The sequence below is a fragment of the Gossypium raimondii genome, chromosome 1 (genome assembly GCF_025698545.1).
Source record: "Gossypium raimondii isolate GPD5lz chromosome 1, ASM2569854v1, whole genome shotgun sequence".
Lineage (NCBI taxonomy): Eukaryota > Viridiplantae > Streptophyta > Magnoliopsida > Malvales > Malvaceae > Gossypium > Gossypium raimondii.
The window spans coordinates 44,654,409-44,674,457 of record NC_068565.1 but is presented as its reverse complement, the minus strand read 5'-3'; the positions used below and the strand labels follow the sequence as shown (position 1 = coordinate 44,674,457).

Sequence of the window (20,049 nt, the reverse complement as noted above, 5' to 3'; positions counted from 1 at the left end):
CCCTTTTCAAAACGGTCCTTATTTCAAAATTAAAAATCTTTTGAACATCATTTTCAAAAGAATTGATTTGATTTTCTAAAAGCCATAGACGAAGGCATTTCATGTTTACCATGCTTCAAATTTTTTGAGCACACTAGAGCTAAAATCCCTAAAGTACCCTCAAAACTATATGACCCAAATTTAGGGTGGAACAGTGAGGACAATGTAGGAACACTTACCATCGGGGCAGGAATTGATTTAACATTACTCATAATGGCTCGTTCCAGTAACTCACGGGCATACTTTTATTGTGAGACATATTTGTTCCTCTGGTAACTTCAAGCCCAAGAAAATAATAAAGATCACCAAGGTCTTTGAGAGAAAACTATGGATGAAGAACTTGAATCACTTCAGTTATATTTGCTTCAAGAGCACTTGTGACGAGTATATCATCTACATAGACAAGTAGGAACACACAACCAACAGAGGTCCTTTTAAAAAATAAAAAAGAATAAGCTTTAGAACTTTTAAAATAATCAATCAAGAAACTCCTCAGTATATTAAACCAAGAACGTGGTGCTTGCTTATGCCTATATAGTGACTTTTTTAGTTTACACACTAACACATTACCCTCTAAATCACAAACCTCAAACTTAGGAGGTTCTCACATATATACATTTTCAAGTAACTTGCCATTCAAAAAAGCATTATTTACATATGTCTGTCAGATATTCCATTGCTGTGAGATTGCCATTGTAAGCACAGTTCGAATTATATTTGCCTTGACAACAAGACTGAAGATTTCATGGTAATCTAAACCAACATTTTGAAAAAAAACCCTATACCACCAATCGAGCTTTATTCCTGGCTACACTACTATCAGGATTCCTTTTTATTTTGGCCAACCGTTTACATCCCACTAAATTACGATGAGCTAGAGTAGACACTAACTCTCATGTGTAATTTTCTATTAAGGCTTGAAGTTCATCATCGATAGCTTTCTGCCACAAAAGAATCGTCATGGCTTCATGGATATTCTTAGGCTCAATCATACTTAATTCAACACCATAAGTCTTGGGGTTAAACACTCTCACCTTACTATTAAGAATCATAGGATACGCATTACTAGGTAAAGGATCTTCATGAACAATAGTAACTATTGGCACTGGAGGAGCACGCTCCTCTGAAGAATGTTTTGCAACATCAGAATGTACAAACTGCAAACAAAGGGTGAGGTGTCAACTCTAATACTAGGTGACTGCACAAATAAAGGCAAAGTTGTTAGTGACCAAGGAGAACCAGAAGAAGCAGCCACTTTAGAAGACCTAGACAGTGATTGAGCACAAAGAAATATTTTCTCATCAAATTTCACATGTCATGAAATGTAAAATCTACCACGATGACCAGCACATTTATACCCTATGTAATTGTTAGCATAACCCAAAAAAATACAATGAGCTGAACTATGCCGTAGCTTGTGACAGTTGTAGGGCAAAAGAAGAGGATAACACCTGGAACCAAACACTTTGATAAACTGAAGATTTGGTTATTTACCAAACAACTTCATAACAGGAGAGAGTCTCCCTAAAGCTTTAGTAGGTAAGCAATTCATAATATATAATATTGTAGCAAAAACATCACTCTAGTGTGACAATAGAAGTGAGGCTTGAGCTAAAAACACCAAACCTATTTCAATAATAAGGGGATGGCAACGTTCTACCAGACCATTCTGCTCAGAAGTATGTAGGCAAGAAAATCTATGATTGAGATCCTTATATTATGAATACCTGGAATCTGTTATTTGAATGACTAATTTGTTTATGATATAATGAATGATATGTGAATAATACATGCCATCATTATATATTCGATGATCTGTTACTGTTGCCATTATTTTTGTATTACTAATTGCATAGTAATCATGACTATTATTTTATATTGTACTGTTACTAGCATGCCGTGTTGCATAGCATGGGGATTAAGACGATATGACCAGAAGAAGTACTGCAAGTTTAATAATCTGTATACACTGATGGTTCATCCACAACTTATTGGCAGTTTATGTGCAAACTTTTATTTGAAAATACCAGTGGTTTACCCACAGTTTTCACTAGCAGTTTATTTGTAAATGTAACAACCCAATTTTGACCCTAATTGGAACAGTGGTTTCGGGACCACACATCTGAGTCCGAAAAATATTTTAATATTTTTTATTCTGTATTTATTAATTGTGAATTTACATGTGTGAAAGTTTCGTGAATTAATTTTGTTGTTTATGTGTTTAATTTGACAAAAGTATCTAATTGCATAAAATGTGAAATTTTCTTATTAAAGTGTAAAGTGTTTATTTGATAGTGGCTTTTAAATATGAAGTTCTTAAAGGGCAATTAGCCCATTTTAAAGGTTAGTGGACTGTAGTGGTCAAAAGTGACCTCAATTTAAATGTTTTGTTTGTTTATTTATTAAGGTTATTTTAGTAAAAGATTAATAAATTATTATATGTTAAAAAATTAACTAAAAGAAAGCCATATTCATCCTTGTTATTGTCATAATTCAAAGAAAAGAAATAGAAAAAAACCTAGGAACATTCGGTCACTTGGAAGCTCAAATTCAAGGTATGTTTTATTTGGTTTTTGATAATTTTTATGTTTTTGAGATCGTTACTTCGTGTTCTTCAAAACCCATGTCTTAATTTTATGAATTGTGGATAATTTTGAAATGTGCCACGGATGAATGCTTGAGTTTTATGATGCTATTAGGTGAAAAATGAAATATATTTGTTAGATTAATATGAATTGTTTTGAATTTTTGGTGATATTGAGTAATTAGGATTAAATTGTGAAAATAAATTTTTCAAGGGACTAAAATGCTAAATAAATAAAAAATATGGACTTGTATGGGCACTAATAATATTCGGCCATTAGGAGTGTAGTTAAATTTTTGTGTATTTTGTGTTTTGAGCAAAAAGGATTAAATTGTAAAAAGTGTGAAATATTAGGGGCAAAATTGTAATTTTCCCATTTATGTGTATTTAAGCTAAATTGAATAGAATGGTGTTTAAATAAACTTAATTTGAATATGTTTAGATCAAGAATTAAAGAAATCGAGTTTGGATCGGGGAAAGACAAAAGTGGTCGAGTAGTTAATTTCATCTGTCGATATCCGAGGTAAGTCTATAAGCATATAAATGTCGTTAAATTTGATAATATATATATTACATGATGAATGGAATTTTTGTGAATATATTTGTGTATGGCCGAATGTATATTGAGCAAAGGAGCTATAAATCGAGTTCGATTCGATTGAGATATATTGTCCAAAAGTCTCGTAGATACCTAGGAATAGATGAGATACATATGTCATGACATAGGATTTCCGATATGTGTTATCGTGTAAGACCACGTCTGGGATGTTGGCATCGATTTATGTTTACGTGTAAGACCCTGTCTGAGACAGTGGCATCGATATGTGATTACGTGTAAGACCACGTCTGGGACGTTGGGATTGTACGAGTTTCCGACTATCGCGTATCTTATTTTTATTCCGAATGGTTCAACGGGCAATGTGAAGTAAAGGCTGAATGTGAAATTAAATTACAGGTTCAGGTATGTGTTAGTTATTTGTTTATATGGAAATAAGGTAAGTTGATTATTTGAATTGAGAAAAGTTTTTATTTTAACTATGAACTATGTGCTAATCTACTTGAACATATACATGATTTAGCCTATTGATGTATTAGTAATAATGAAAGTGAATATATATATGTATGTATATGATTGATTATGTTCGGCCATAAGGTATATGTATATGAGGTTCACATGTGAATTGGTAGTGAATGATAATTTGAATTTGATATTATGCATATTAGGCTTTGATAATAAAATGTTAATATGTAATTGTTGGTAATTATATTTTTGCTTATGACTTACTAAGCTTAAATAGCTTACTCTGTGTGTGTTCTTATTTACCTTTGTTTTATAGATTTTGAAGTCGCATTACGAGGTCGGGGATCGTCAGCATAGTCTATCACACTATCGACATCTTTTGGTATTTTGTTAAACTTCAAATTCGATCGTATGACATGTATAGACTAGTTTTAGAGTTTAGCTTAATTTGATAGTGTGTGTATTAAAGCTATGCGAAAATGGCTTAAGTATTTTATCTATATTAAATTTTGGTTGAGTTATGGTTTGAGGATGTTTTGATCATCATTCAAATTTTAAATGGATAGTACTTATAAGGTAAAGTACATATATGCATTTGGTAAGGTTTTATTTATGAGTTTTTGGCATTAAGGTAATTGGTGTAAGTATATTTGGTAAATGTATAAAGATAAGTAATGTTAAGTAGGGTGATGATTATAACTTGGATATATGTATATATTGTATTCGGTTAATTGTTTAGTATAAGTATCATTGTATGCATGGGGTGATGAGTTATTTTAGTTATGGAATGAATTAATGGCCGAATGTGTGTATCTTGATATAATGGTCGAATGCAAATTATATTGTATGTGAGGTTAGGTAATAATAAGTATGATATACATGTATAATGTGAATTGGTTTTGGTATTAAACAGGTTTGGTTGTGATAGATAGAAAATAAATCCATTTTCATGTTTGCGTTCAAGTTGTTAATAATAGCACATTCATACTAGTTATATATAATCTTTATGCCTTTGTTAACAATTTGAATAATATGCTGTTTGTAATTATACTTATACGGCTTGGTACTTGATTCATTTTGAATGGTATAATATATGATTTTAGATGTAATAAAATTTATGAAGCTGTATGTTTTAGGCTGTAATTTATATGCTAAGTGGTGCATTGTATATGTATAAAATATATAAGTATTTTATATGCTGTCAAACTTGGGTTGTTTGGTCTTAAAATTGTTATTCAAGTTGTATATGTTTGATTAATTTATGTTTAGTTTAATTAAGATGATTCGGTGATTGGGAATATAGTAATTATTATGGAGTATATTTGAATATGATTGATTTGAAGATGTATGTGACTTTGAGATTTGGGTTGGAATTTATTTTGTATTAAGAAGCATTCATAATGTCTTAATTGGTATAATGGTATAATCGGCAAAAGCTTGAAATTCTTAATGATATATATATATATATATATATATATATATATATATATATATATATATATATATATATATATGTTTTATTTTTGGTGAATGTCATGAAGATGCAATTATACTATGGTTAGAGAGTTTTATAATGTCCGTATATGCATTAATTAATTTGTAATGATTTTGATATATGGATTTGCGAATTGATTAATGGTATATATATAGATATGTGCAAATTGTATATGTTATGTTTGACCTTAGTTATAAAATGTTAACAACAAGTTTATTTTTATTTTTATTTTACTTAATTATATAAGTTGATGGTAAATTATTATGTCAGGTAATACCTCGTAACCCCAATCCGGTGACAGATACGGGTTAGGGGTGTTACAGTAAATTACTGGTGGTTTAATCATAATATGGTGTGTAGGGATGGATGAGTTCTGGGGAACTCTTACTGTGATGTGTAGCAGAGAATGTGTAAGAGTTTTTTTTTTTTTTCTGATAACATTAATTGCATCGACATTCATAAGCATGCACAAGTAATTGTCAAACTCTGCTTTGCCATATGATTGTGATTGTTTTGAAAATTGTTATATTATGCCATGCCTATTGTTTTGCATTGATTTTCTTGTGTTTAGACTCACTCAGAGCTTCTTAAGCTCACTACCATTAATTTCCTTCTTTACAAATAACCTACAAGGTTAGGACACGAACTTGGCATTCGAAGGGCTTGTCTCAGATAGTTTTTCTCGCTAAAAAGTATTTTAGACATATTATTTATAATTTCTATTATTTGGGAACTATATGGTTTTATTTGAATTGCGGCATAATACTTAAATTTTGGGCTAATATTGACATGCATGACATTTAAATTGTTTAGACTTTTGAAATTTGGAATTGAATTAATGATGCATGAAATCTGGATTTTAAAACCCTGGCGATTATCACTTTTTCCACTGCAAAATTATAAAAGAGTTTTGAGTAATGAATAAATTGGAAAACAACTATTGCGAAATAAGTCTTAAAATCAATCGTTTCGGAAAATTGTATCTCTTAGAGAAAAAGGGATAAAATGCTAAGTTTTTTCTTCTAATGTAGCAAATGTTTTTAAAAGGTTGTTTTAAAAACTCCGATAATTTTGCTAGGCCATTTCGGTGGCTAATGTAGCCTTCAAAATCCGATCGTAACATCTAGGCCGGGTTAGAAAGGTTACAACACCATTATCCACTAAACTATGAGTAAGTTTTCATTTTGATCACTTAACTAAAGAAAGTTACAATTTGGTCACTTAACCATTCAAAAGTTTTCATTTAAGCCATTGAACTATTCAAAAGTTTTTATTTAAGTCATTAGGCTATTAAGTTTTTTTTTTAAAGTTCCACTAGCGAGCTCCAAGTGATGATTCAATGATTGATATGATGGATTAGTACCCATCGACAAGTAAAAGAACATACCTTAGATCCAAATCGATTTGACGGTCAGTATCGGAGATCGAAGAAAAAAGCTGTTCGAATTTTGGTTCGCAAAATCGTGACGTCCAAAGTTGTTTCACGAAAAAATTGAACTGTAAAAGATAAGAGAAAAGAGAGTTTTCAATTGGTGCAGGATGTGTGAACAAATAAAGCCATATAACATTATTTTAACAGTCCAGTGACTTAAACGAAAACTTTTGAATAGTTCAATGACCAAATTGTAACTTTTTAAATTAAGTGACTAAAACAAAAACTTACCCGTAATTTAGTGATTAATATTATAGTTTACCCTTAAAAACAATTACATTTCACAAATATACAAACTAATTTTTTTTATATATAGCAAGTCGCAGACTCTTTTTGTGGTGCTATCCTGAAAACGCAAGCAACTTAAAATAAAAATCGTGAGACTTTCTCAATATATATTAGCTGAAAAGCTATGTATGTCATAATCAAGTAACCACCACACAATTATTGAGAATAGGAGTCAACACTCGAGTTTTGCCTATATTGCAACCCAAGCCATCAGTTGGTTATTATCATATAACTAATACCATATTTAGCATCTCACTATCAAAGTAGTTCCTCGTGGAATATATAAACATGTAAGTTTCAATGCCTTCATTTTTAAACCAAATTAATATTTTATTTAAGATTTTAATTTAACTCGATATTAATTCATTTAAGGAATTTTTTTTATAATTGAAGATGAAGAATGAGATTATTTGAGATCAAATTTAAACTCTCGTGTCTACAACATAATACTGTTTATCACTTAGATAAAAAATTATTGAGAATAAAATTACTTAAAACCATCTTTTAGAAAATATAAATATTATTACTTTCATCTTTTAATATTTTAATATTTAATATTAAATAAAAATTAAAAATCACAACTAAAAAAATAATCCAAAACTGCTAAAAATTTGTTCATTAATACTTTATATTTCACCTATAATTTAATTATTAAATAATTTTTTAAGATAATATTTTTTCTTTTAACTTGTATGGTCAGTGTAGGTTTGGTCTACTGACTGCCTACTTCGTTTTACATATTTTTATTCAAGTTTAGGTTGGTGCAAGAGTGTGTATTATTATTTAACAAATATTAAAATTGCAATTAAATTTATATTAATATTTATACATTTTATAATTAATTAATTAATTATCTTAATAAATAACAATTTCGATGAGATTAACTTAAATTAGAAAATTTTATATTCAGACTCAATCTAGTAAAATATAAAAACCAACAAGTATATGCTTGAATTATGAAACTCATACAATCCTTTTTTTTTAATTTATTTTTATCTTCTGTTTATAATTTCTTTTGTATTAAAATTTTATATAGGAAGAAACTCAAGTCCAAAATTAATATGAAAGAAAATTTATAGTAAGTGTGAGTTTGGATGGGCAGTGCGTCTGCGATTAGTGTAACAACAGTAATGACGATGAGATTATATACTGAAATGACATTGTAATTTGAGAAAAAAAGTAAACTAAACACACCACGCCGACCATCCAAACCCGAAGATTAATGTTTTAGGAGAAGCCTTGTTGGTATCTATCTTTGCTTCATTAAGCAAACAAATTATCTCTGATAGTTTCAAATTAGCTATAATTACTTAAATTTTCTTATTGTGTGTACGCATTTCCTTAATTAATTATCTTCAGCTATCTTTCATTTTCAAAGTAAAAAAAGAAGAAGATAAAAACCCTTTTGGCAATTTCTCAGCTAAATCATCTTTAGATTCAAAGCTCAACTACCCAATATTTTAATCAACTTGACCATCTTAATTATTCACTTAATTAAAACTAGAATTTGTTGTGAAAAATAAATAAATAAATAAATTTAATTTATTATTTTCTTATTTAAAATAAATAATTTTTAATGAAATTAAAAAAAGCTAGATATTTTTTTATTGATGACAAGTTTGTAAATAATAGTAGTAGTTTAATTAAAATTGATTTACTATTATTTTTGAAAAAGTTAAATGGGTAAGTGGACAGATTTTAAAAAGTAAAATGAGCTACCTAATTATTCTTATTTTATTTTTTAAATTTATAATCTAATTGTATTTTCACTGTTATTACATTTTGTCTTTATCATTGATTAGATTAGACATAAAATTAGGACATGGTTTAATTAGTGTAAGAAAAAGAAGATTGATTGTTGGCTTAATATTAGTAGTGAAATAATTTTATTATTAGTGGTTTGAAAGTGCGTTTAAAATCAAAAGAATTTTGGACTACAAGACGACAACTTAATTCAAAACGTTATTATTAGGGACCTCAAAACGACAACGTTTCAAAGAAAAGCAAATGTTTCAAACCACGCGTGTAAATGAACATGTCTGCAATAGTTAATAAGTGGCTTCGTTTTCAATAAGGTTAAAAATTTATTTGGCATATGAGCTAGTTTTAGGTCCGTTTGTTTGGTGGAAAATATTTTCCGGAAAATATTTTCCGGAAAATATTTTCCACCTTTTCCACTGTTTGGTTGGTGTAAAATGAAATCCTAAGGGAAAATGTTTTACAAACACGGGTAAAAAAGGCCCCAATTTATGTAAAACGTCTTACCGATTTGGAATCAGTAAGACATTTTCCGATTTTTCCAGCGTTCACCCTTCTCTACACTCTCGTTCTCCCTTCTCCTCTCTACACCGATCTGGTTTCGTTCTCACGTTCGTTCTCCCTTCTCCCTTTCGTTCTCCCTTTCATTCTCCCTTGATTTGGTTTCGGGCTCCTTTTCCCCCCTTGATTTCTTCTTCTTTTTATAAATTGATTTGGGGATTTTCTGCTTGTTTTTGTCTGAGACCTTGCTTGGGTTTTCTGCTAGTTTGGCTGTGGTGTTTGGCTTATCTTGGGCAGACTTTCTTCACAGACTTGCTTGGGTTCTCTTTCGCTCGCTCTATCTCTAAATTTCTTTGGTGGATTTCTCTTGGCGTGACGGTGTTGTTGTTGGTGTTCTCTTTGTGAACAATCTCGTCTTCACAGATTCATTATCTTATCGATCTGCACCTAACTTGTAAGTCATTTTTCTCTCAATCTGAAACCCTAAAATATCAATTTTGCCCTTCGATCTTTCTTAGATCCATAATTTATCTCATCCAGTTTTAATTATACAAATTTGATGATATGTTGTGAACGTTCTCTTTACGATTACTTTAAAATGTCTTGAACTAATCTCCATTCTGCATTACATTTTTCTTGCTAGTTCGTTGGTGAATTTGATATGTCTCATTACTAGTTTTAGCCCAGGTTCTGTTACGTTTTTCAGCATGTCTACCCCATTGACGTTTTTTAGCGTCTCCATAAGCCGCTGCCATGCTCCTTGAAAGCAATTGTGGTGCCTTCAATTTTTGTTTCCATCTCTTTTAAAAAATTTGATGCTTTCCATATTGTGGTTGTCTTTAATTTAAAGCTGCTCTGTTTTTGATTAGTTCAAACCTCAATTTGTTGTTGCTTACTTGAATCGTGTTACAAGATGTTGCTTTGCTTCATTGCTAAGAGGTTAGTATCAATAAGGCTAGCTCCATATATTAATTATTTAGTCGAATGATGTTATGGTCAGTTTACATATATTAAAACATACATATATTAAAGAGTTAGTCCGACTTTTGACATCTAGTCTTTTGCTGTATATTCTGAAACTATTTTGGTTATTTTTCAGGCTGCCAAACGTGCAGGGTGGCTTCCTCAAGGTGATAATTATCCCAATGCTAGCCATGTTGGTTTTGGACTTGTTCTTGGAGAAGATGGCAAGCGTTTTAGAACCCGTAACACTGAAGTAGTTCGTTTAGTTGATCTATTTGATGAAGCCAAGAACCAAGTAAAGCGGACTTATCGAGCATGGTATGATATTGAACCTTATCTCATTATTGCAAATGTTTTTCAACTCTTTTCAACTACCTTATGTTTGTCGGTCTATTAGTGACGTATTTATTATTGCAAGTTCTTCAGCTTGTTAAATTGTGTAGCCTTTGAACTTTTCAACCTCTTGTATCCGAAATTGTTACTTTGTGTGCGAATCGGTAAGGGTGAAGAATGGACCGAGGAGGAGATTGAGAGTATCTTGATGCAGATTGGTTATGGTGCTGTAAAGTAAGCTACTTATTATTATATCAAGTTATTTATGTAATCTAATTAGTATTGCTATGATCTTCTCAGTAGTCCTTGTACTACTTTGTTTTCTTTTTAATGATAAGGTGCCTAACAGTTTTCTTTTTAGACGCAAATATTGTGGAACTGGTTTCATCATTTTGGTCTCTAATGAACTTTTAATGCTAACCATCTAGCTCTAGTTTATTGTTTTTAGTTCTATGTTGAACATTTTAGCTTTCAAATCTTCTGTTTGTATATTCTAGATGTTTATGTTATGATCTTTTTATCTTGATTACTATAATTTAAAAATCCTTTTGGAATGTGTGTTTATTTTGCAGAAAGCAATTTGCAAGGAGCCTCAAGAGTCAAAGATTCTCCCATCTCTTCTTTTTAGTGATAAATTTTGATTTTCTTTGTAACACCCCCTAACCCCAAACCGTCGCCGGAACAGGGTTACGAGGCATTACCGGACATATCAAACAATTTATAAATAAATCGAAATAAATAACCAACATATTAAAATAATTCATAAATTGTTATAAATTTGTACTAATTGATTTCATTCATTTTTTATTTTTATTTATAAAAATTTAAACATTTCGACTTATTTTACATTAAACCCCTGCAAAATTTCAAACATAACCAACCCAATTTCAAGATTTCAACCAATGCATTTATATACTTAATCCTACTTGACATATAGACATAACAACTTAAGTAAATAAAATCCAATTATCATTTCTAATTAACACATAAAACTAACTAAGCCATTTCAACTTGATACCAATGCTATAGAAATAACTTATACCATTTTTCTAATATACTCATCAAAACACATAATATCTTACTTTACAACAAAACTATATAACATGCCAAAATAACTATTATAAATCCTATGTACATGCCACTTTCTCTTAAAGGAAGAAAACATCACCAAAATATTTATGTCGAGTCGGGATTGTCACGGATCTTTGAACCGAGACTCTAACCCATTTTCAACTTTGTGCGGAAACAACAGTCATTTGAGTATTTTATACTCAGTGGTATTACTATAAATTAAACTATTTAATAATAATAAAATTTCAAATATTGACCATAGTCTTTAAAATCACTTTAAACTAAATATAAATATTCATATATCATTCCATAAATCTTAAATTTATATATTTAAATATTTACATACTAAATCAATTCATAATTTATATCATACATTCTTTCTCATATTTTCAATAATGTCAAATCAACTAATCTCATTTTCAAATTTTCATCTCAATTATTTACCCTATTAACAAGGCTCGGACTCTGACAGATACGCGGATTCCACCCAAACACACCAAAATATCCAACCTAAACACACCCGGAATAATTTAAATCCTCCATAACACACCAGTATATCATATCCTCCCAAACACACCAATAAGGCATTTAATGCCTCTTCGGATAAACCGAAGCATATAATAACATAGTCATCTTCTCGGCCGAACTACAAATCTCCTCATCACATCACAAATCCTATGGCATGCCATTTGTATCCAATCTAGTCCGATAAGTTAATAGGGTATTATTTTACTTTTCCAATTTCGAATTCATTTCCACAACAATTTCAAATATTCAATCAATACAAAACATCTATTATTTCAATTCACATATAATTCAATATTCACACATATTCTTACTTAATTTCAAATGTTAATACTTACCTTCCTTTAAATGTCTCATGAATACAATTTCAATATAGCATTTATTAAATAGATTAAGTTATAGTAATACAAACCCGGAATACGCGTTTACTCCTCAACGATCTTTTCTTTTCCTTTAGATGCCGATGCCTCGTTTTCCTTGTTAGCTACGAAAGTAATAATTATTTTCACTATTAATTACAATCATTGAAAATAATAATAATAATTATATTAACAATAATAATAATAAAATTCTTATTCAATTCCTACTTATTCCCAATTTAATTCTAACTAAGCTTACTTATTTTTCTAACTTAATTCACACTCTATTTCTATTCAAATTTCTTCTAAACTCAAATTTATCTACTAATTTTTCAGCATTTTCACTAATTTCGAATTTTCCTCAATTTAATCCTAAAATTCAAAACTTATAGTCTAGTTCACAATTTAATCCTTTTATCAACTCTAACTAGAAACTCTATCAAATAAACCCTCAATTTAACAACTTGTTCAAAATGAATCATGTTCAAAACCTATGAAACCTCCACTTAACTTCAACAAAATTTTGTTTTAAAGCTTTTAAAATATCAAAATGAAGAGGAAAGGGCTAAATTTAGCTTACCAATTAACTTGAAGCTTTAAATCCTTAGTTTTCCTTTTATTTTTCTTTCCCTTATCTTCCCTGTTTTCGTCTCTTTCCTGCTTCTTTTCTAGCTATTCTGTTTCTTTTCTTCTTTGTTTCTTTCTTTCTTTTACTTTATATCTTTTATTTTAACTAATAATATTAATAATAATATATTTAAAAAATCTTTTACTTATTAATTAAGCACATATTTATTTTTATTACAAATGTACCCATGTAATTATTACTATTACACATGTCTTCAATATTTACCATACATTTGTCATCTTTTTTTATATTTTATTTTACTTTATTTTTATTTTTACTTATATAATATAATACAATATAATATAATATAATATAATATATAAAACATAAAAATCTAAGATTTTATCACTTTTACCGTCCCATTTCTTATTAATGGCTTAATTGCCATTTTAATCCTTTTATTTTTATTAATCTATAATTCAACTTTTACCCCTAGATCAATTTAGTCCTTTTTTCTTAATTTCTCTTAATTAAACTAAATTCACCCAATTAATACCTAATTAAACACACAACTAGTCTAATAAATATTTCTAATAATTATTTTTGAACTCAATTTACTAAGACGGAGGCCCGATAATGTACTTTTTCGGTGCTTGTGAATTTTGGGTCATTACATTTCTCCCCCCTTAATAAATTTCGTCCTCGAAATTTACCTGAGAAGAGATGAGGATATTGTGCTCTCATCGTCTCTTCTGGTTCCCAAGTCGCTTCTTCCACACTATGGCTTCTCCATAAGACTTTTACTAAAGGAACCCGTTTATTTCTTAATTCTTTCACTTCTCGTGCTAATATCTGAACCGGCTCTTCTTCATAAGTTAAATCAGATCGAATTTCAATGTCTTCAGTGGGAATAACATGAGAAGGATCTGATCTATATCTCCGAAGCATCGAAACATGAAAAACATCATGAATCCTTTGTAATTCCGGAGGTAAAGCCAATCGATAGGCAACCGGTCCGATTCTTTCCACAATTTCATACGCCCAATAAAACGTGGACTCAATTTTCCTTCCGACCAAATCTCAAAATTTTCTTCCATGGCGATACTTTGAGGAATACTTTATCACCAACGGAATATTCAATATCTCGTCGTTTCGGATCTGCGTAAGATTTACATCATCGAATGCGGCTTTCGATCTATATTTAATCTTTTAACTGTTTCCTCTGTCTCTTGAATCAATTCCGGCCCAATCACTTTTCTTTCATTCAATTCTGTCCAACATATCGGTGATCGAGACCTTCGACCATATAGTGCTTCATACGGAGCCATCTGAATACTAGATTGGAAACTATTATTATAAACAAATTCTGCTAATGGCAAATATCGTTCCCAACCAGACACAAAGTCGATAATACAAGCTCTCAACATATCTTCCAAAATTTGAATTACCCGCTCAGACTGTCCGTCAGTTTGCGGATAAAATGCAGTGCTAAAATTAAGCCGTGTACCCAACGACTCATGTAACTGCCTCTAAAATCTCGATGTAAAACGAGGATCTCGGTCTGAAATTATTGATACCGGAATACCATGTAATCTAACAATTTCCCGGATATAAACTTCGGCAAGCTTCTGTAGTGACCAATCAGTTCTGACTGCTATAAAGTGAGCAGACTTTGTGAGTCGATCAACAATTACCCATATGGCATTCTTTTTACTTGCTGACAACGGTAATCCCGTAACAAAGTCCATAGTAATACAATCCCATTTCCACTCGGGGATACTAATAGGCTGAAGTAAACCTGTCGGTACCTGATGTTCTGTTTTTACCCGCTGACAAGTCAGGCATTTACCAACATACTCGACTACATCTTTCTTCATCCCTGGCCACCAATACAGTTCTCGTAGGTCACGATACATCTTCGTTCCATCTGGGTGCAAAGCAAAAATACTATTATGTGCTTCTCGAAGAATCAACTCTTTAATCTCAGAAGTAGCTGGAACACAAATTCGATTCTGAAATCTCAAACAATCATGCTCGTTAATACTAAAATTTTCCACCGTACCAAGCTGTACCATTTCTCTTCTCTTCATCAACTTTTCATCCTCTAGTTGTGCTGCTCTGATTTGATCAAACATTACCGGCTTGACTCTTAACTCAACTAAAAAACTTCCATCATCATTAATACTAAGCCGAGCAAACATTACCCGTAATTCAACCGCTGCTTTCCTACTCAATGCATCTGCGACCACATTTGCCTTTCCTGGATGATAATCTATAACACAATCATAATCTTTTAGAAGTTCTATCCATCGTCTCTGTCTTAGATTCAACTCCTTTTGCATGTAAGGTATTTGAGACTTTATGATCGGTATATATGTAACATTTTTCACCATAAAGATAATGCCTCCAAATCTTCAATGCGAAAATTACAATGACTAACTCCAAATCGTGTGTCGGGTAGTTACGTTCATGTGGCTTCAACTGTCGAGATGCATAAGCTATTACTTTTCCATTTTGCATCAATACACAACCCAAACCATTCGAGAAGCATCATCAGACACTATGAAATCTTTCCCGATTCGTAAAGTTAAAACCGGTGCCTCTGTTAACATTTGTTTCAATGTCTCAAAACTTCTCGACACCGATCATCCCGGATAAAAGGAACATTCTTCCGTAGTAACTTGGTCATCGGCAAAGCTATCTTCGAAAATCCATTTACAAATCTTACGTAATACCCACCAAACCAAGAAAACTACGCACTCGGATACATTCTTTGGTGCCTTCCATTCAACAATAGCTTCAATCTTCTTCGGATCAACTCGATTCCATCTGCCGATACTACATGTCCCAAAAATACCACATCGATAACCGAATTCACATTTCTTGAGCTTTCCATACAACTGCTTTTTCATGCGAGAATCAGAACACGGTTTTGAGATCTTGATCATGTTCTACTTCATCTTGAATAAACCAATATGTCATCAATGAAAACCACCACGAACCGATCTAAATCTGGTGAAAAATACGGTTCATCAAATCCATGAAAGCAGCTGGAGCATTAGTCAACCCGAACGGCATCACCAAAAATTCATAATGACCATATCGAGTACGAAATGCAGTCTTCGGAACATCACTTTCTTTTACTTTCAGCTGATAATACCCAGATCTCAAGTCAATCTTTGAAAATATCGAAGCTCCTTTTAGCTGATCGAATAAATCGTCTATACGAGGCAACGGGTACCGGTTCTTGATTGTCACTTTGTTCAACTGTCGATAATCAATACAAAGCCGCATTGATCCATCTTTCTTTTTAACAAATAACACTGGAGCTCCCCAAGGTGAAATGCTCGGTCTAATAAATCCACGATCTAGTAAGTCTTGTAACTGCACCTTCAACTCTTTTAATTCAGTGGGCGACATTCGGTATGGAGGTATAGAGATTGGTGTTGTACCTGGGTACACTTCTATAGCAAATTCAACCTCTCTGTCAGGTGGTACGCCTGGTAGTTCTTCAGGGAATACATCTGGAAACTCACATACAGTTCTAATCTGACTACACTGACTACCAATCGAATCAGAATTAATAACATAAGCTAGATATCTTTGTACAACCTGTCAGACAATTTACTAGCCTTGATTGTTTGAAACAATACGTGTCGTGCCACCGTACGAATGCCATTCACTTCAAGTCTGTCTCCATCCTCTGTCTGAATACTAAACCTCTTTTTGTAGCAATCCAAAATCACCCCGTATTCGGATAACCAATCCATACCCAATATTATATCAAAATCACCGAAAGGCATAATCAACAAGTCAACAGAAAACGTTTTACCATGTATCATCAACGGGCATCTCCGCATACTCTATCTACGATACGCTTTGTCCCAAAGGGCTAGACACTTCTATTAAAACTCTAGACATTTGATTTTAACTTTCCCAATTCAACCAGTTTTGAATTTATATAAGAGTGTGAAGATCCGGATCAATTAAAGCATAAACAGTTCGAATATAGTAAGAATATACCATTACTACATCATGGGCGTCGCCTTCTTCCGTGTTCGACAACATAAGCTCTGGCGGGTACTTTCGCTTCAGCATGTTGAGTAGCTATATCACGCTCCTCCTAATACTTCCTCCCTTGAAAGTGAACTACCTCTACGACCTCTCGCCTCTAGCGATGAATCTTGATCTACGAGATCTGCGGTAAAGCACCTTCATTTTTTGACAATCCGGATGAAATGATCAGAGACCCGATCGAAAACATCGTCGAGTTATCCTCCAACATTCGCCCAAATGCTTCTTTCCACGTGTTCACGATCGGGGATATCAATATTTCGTGAAGGTCCTTTTACACTACCTAGAAACAACAATCTGCTTGCCTCGATTTTTATCTCCTCGATCGATCCAAACTTGACTTCCAACCGCCTCTCAATTCTCGGGATCTTTTCGGTAAAGGACTTGAAATAGTAATGCCACTTCGTTCCCGGTCGATCTAGCTATCTCGGGCTTTTATCCAAACCCAACACCGCTCAACCATCTTCGCTCTCTACTAAATCTACAAATTACAGAATTCGATGTGACACCACTATACCACGATCTCATCTCTCAAACCTCAAGAAACCTTTTACAACTATCAGCCTCTGTCGGTATAAACTCGAAGCATATCGACCGAGTCCGGAAAATTCACGTTCATAATCTACAATGCAGACGGGTTACCTTGTTTCAACATCAAAACTCCGCCTCTTATCTTCAATATCTGACTCCCCAACATATTTCTTCCGAAATTCTTTTGAAATAAATCCCATGTCACCTGCTCAGTAGGTAGATGTCGACATGATTCCCACCACAAATAGGCTTCTCCTTGCGGAGAAAACAAGACAGATCAAGCTCTCTCGGGGGGTACATTCTAATTGCTGCAGAACTCGTTTAGTTGATTCCATCCAATTTTCTGCAGTGGATGGATCAATTCCCTTCAAACCCAAAAATTCAATAGCACCGTATTTTCGTAATTCTTTGATTGGGGCCCGTCTAGTAGTAGGAGTAGATGTCGTAGTAGGTACAGTTCCCGCTACTCGTTGCAAAGCATCGGCTATAATTCTCAGTAAATGGGAGTCATCTCTCTCTAACATTTTCCGTTCTATATTAGGTTGGTTACCTAATGGATTTACACTCGGTGTAGCTGATTCTGTTTCATCCAATTCTCTATCTCTGATATACATTTCTTGATCTACATCTTCTACGTGTTCATTCGACATTTTAACTATAAAACAAAACAAATAATTATATCAGCATCCAAAAGTCCCGACTCAGTTTGACTCGATTGTGGCATGTACATCTAAACTCAATTCTGAGCCCGATTTAGTCCGAGAATCGACTAAACCCGATAGCTCTGATACCACAAAATGTAACACCCCCTAACCCCAAACCGTCGCCGAAACAGGGTTACGAGGCATTACCGGACATATCAAACAATTTATAAATAAATCGAAATAAATAACCAACATATTAAAATAATTCATAAATTGTTATAAATTTGTACTAATTGATTTCATTCATTTTTTTATTTTTATTTATAAAAATTTCAGCAGCATTTCGACTTATTTTTACATTAAACCTCCTGCAAAATTTCAAACATAACCAACCCAATTTCAGTATTTCAACCAATGCATTTATATACTTAATCCTACTTGACATATAGACATAACAACTTAAGTAAATAAAATCCAATTATCATTTCTAATTAACACATAAAACTAACTAAGCCATTTCAACTTGATACCAATGCTATAAAAATAACTTATACCATTTTTCTAATATACTCATCAAAACACATAATATCTTACTTTACAACAAAACTATATAACATGCCAAAATAACTATTATAAATCCTATGAACATGCCACTTTCTCTTAAAGGAAGAAAACATCACCAAAATATTTATGTCGAGTCGGGATTGTCCCGGATCTTTGAACCGAGACTCTAACCCTTTTCAACTCGCAAGACGAAACAACTGTGACGCTGAGTATTTTATACTCAATGGTATTACTATAAATTAAACTATTTAATAATAATAAAATTCTTATTCAATTCCTACTTATTCCCAATTTAATTCTAACTAAGCTTACTTATTTTTCTAACTTAATTCACACTCTATTTCTATTCAAATTTCTTCTAAACTCAAATTTATCTACTAATTTTTCAGCATTTTCACTAATTTCGAATTTTCCTCAATTTAATCCCTAAAATTCAAAACTTATAGTCTAGTTCACAATTTAATCCTTTTATCAACTCTAACTAGAAACTCTATCAAATAAACCCTCAATTTAACAACTTGTTCAAAATGAATCATGTTCAAAAACCTATGAAATCTCCACTTAACTTCAACAAAATTTTGTTTTAAAGCTTTTAAAATATCAAAATGAAGAGGAAAGGGCTAAATTTAGCTTACCAATTAACTTGAAGCTTTAAATCCTTAGTTTTCCCTTTTATTTTTCTTTCCCCTTATCTTCCCCTGTTTTCGTCTCTTTCCCTGCTTCTTTTCTAGCTATTCTGTTTCTTTTCTTCTTTGTTTCTTTCTTTCTTTTACTTTATATCTTTTATTTTAACTAATAATATCAATAATAATATATTAAAAAATCTTTTACTTATTAATTAAGCACATATTTATTTTTATTACAAGTGTACCCATGTAATTATTAATATTACACATGTCTTCAATATTTACCATACATTTGTCATCTTTTTTTTATATTTTATTTTACTTTATTTTTATTTTTACTTATATAATATAATACAATATAATATAATATAATATAATATAATATAAAATCTAAGATTTTTATCACTTTTACCGTCCCATTTCTTATTAATGGCTTAATTGCCATTTTAATCCTTTTTATTTTTTATTAATCTATAATTCAACTTTTACCCCTAGATCAATTTAGTCCTTTTTTCTTAATTTCTCTTAATTAAACTAAATTCACCCAATTAATACCTAATTAAACACACAACTAGTCTAATAAATATTTCTAATAATTATTTTCGAACTCAATTTACTAAGACGGAGGCCCGATAATGTACTTTTTCGGTGCTTGTGAATTTTGGGTCATTAC

General features: G+C 31.6%; 1 long non-coding RNA gene across 1 annotated transcript; it reads left to right on the top strand.

Moving 5' to 3' along the window:
* The first annotated feature begins 9,053 nt into the window (after window positions 1–9,053).
* On the top strand, window positions 9,054–10,365 carry LOC105785982 (uncharacterized). Its single transcript, XR_008194256.1, has 3 exons — window positions 9,054–9,572; window positions 9,762–10,057; window positions 10,218–10,365. It is a non-coding gene; the product is annotated as an uncharacterized LOC105785982 (long non-coding RNA).
* The last annotated feature ends 9,684 nt before the right edge of the window (window positions 10,366–20,049 follow it).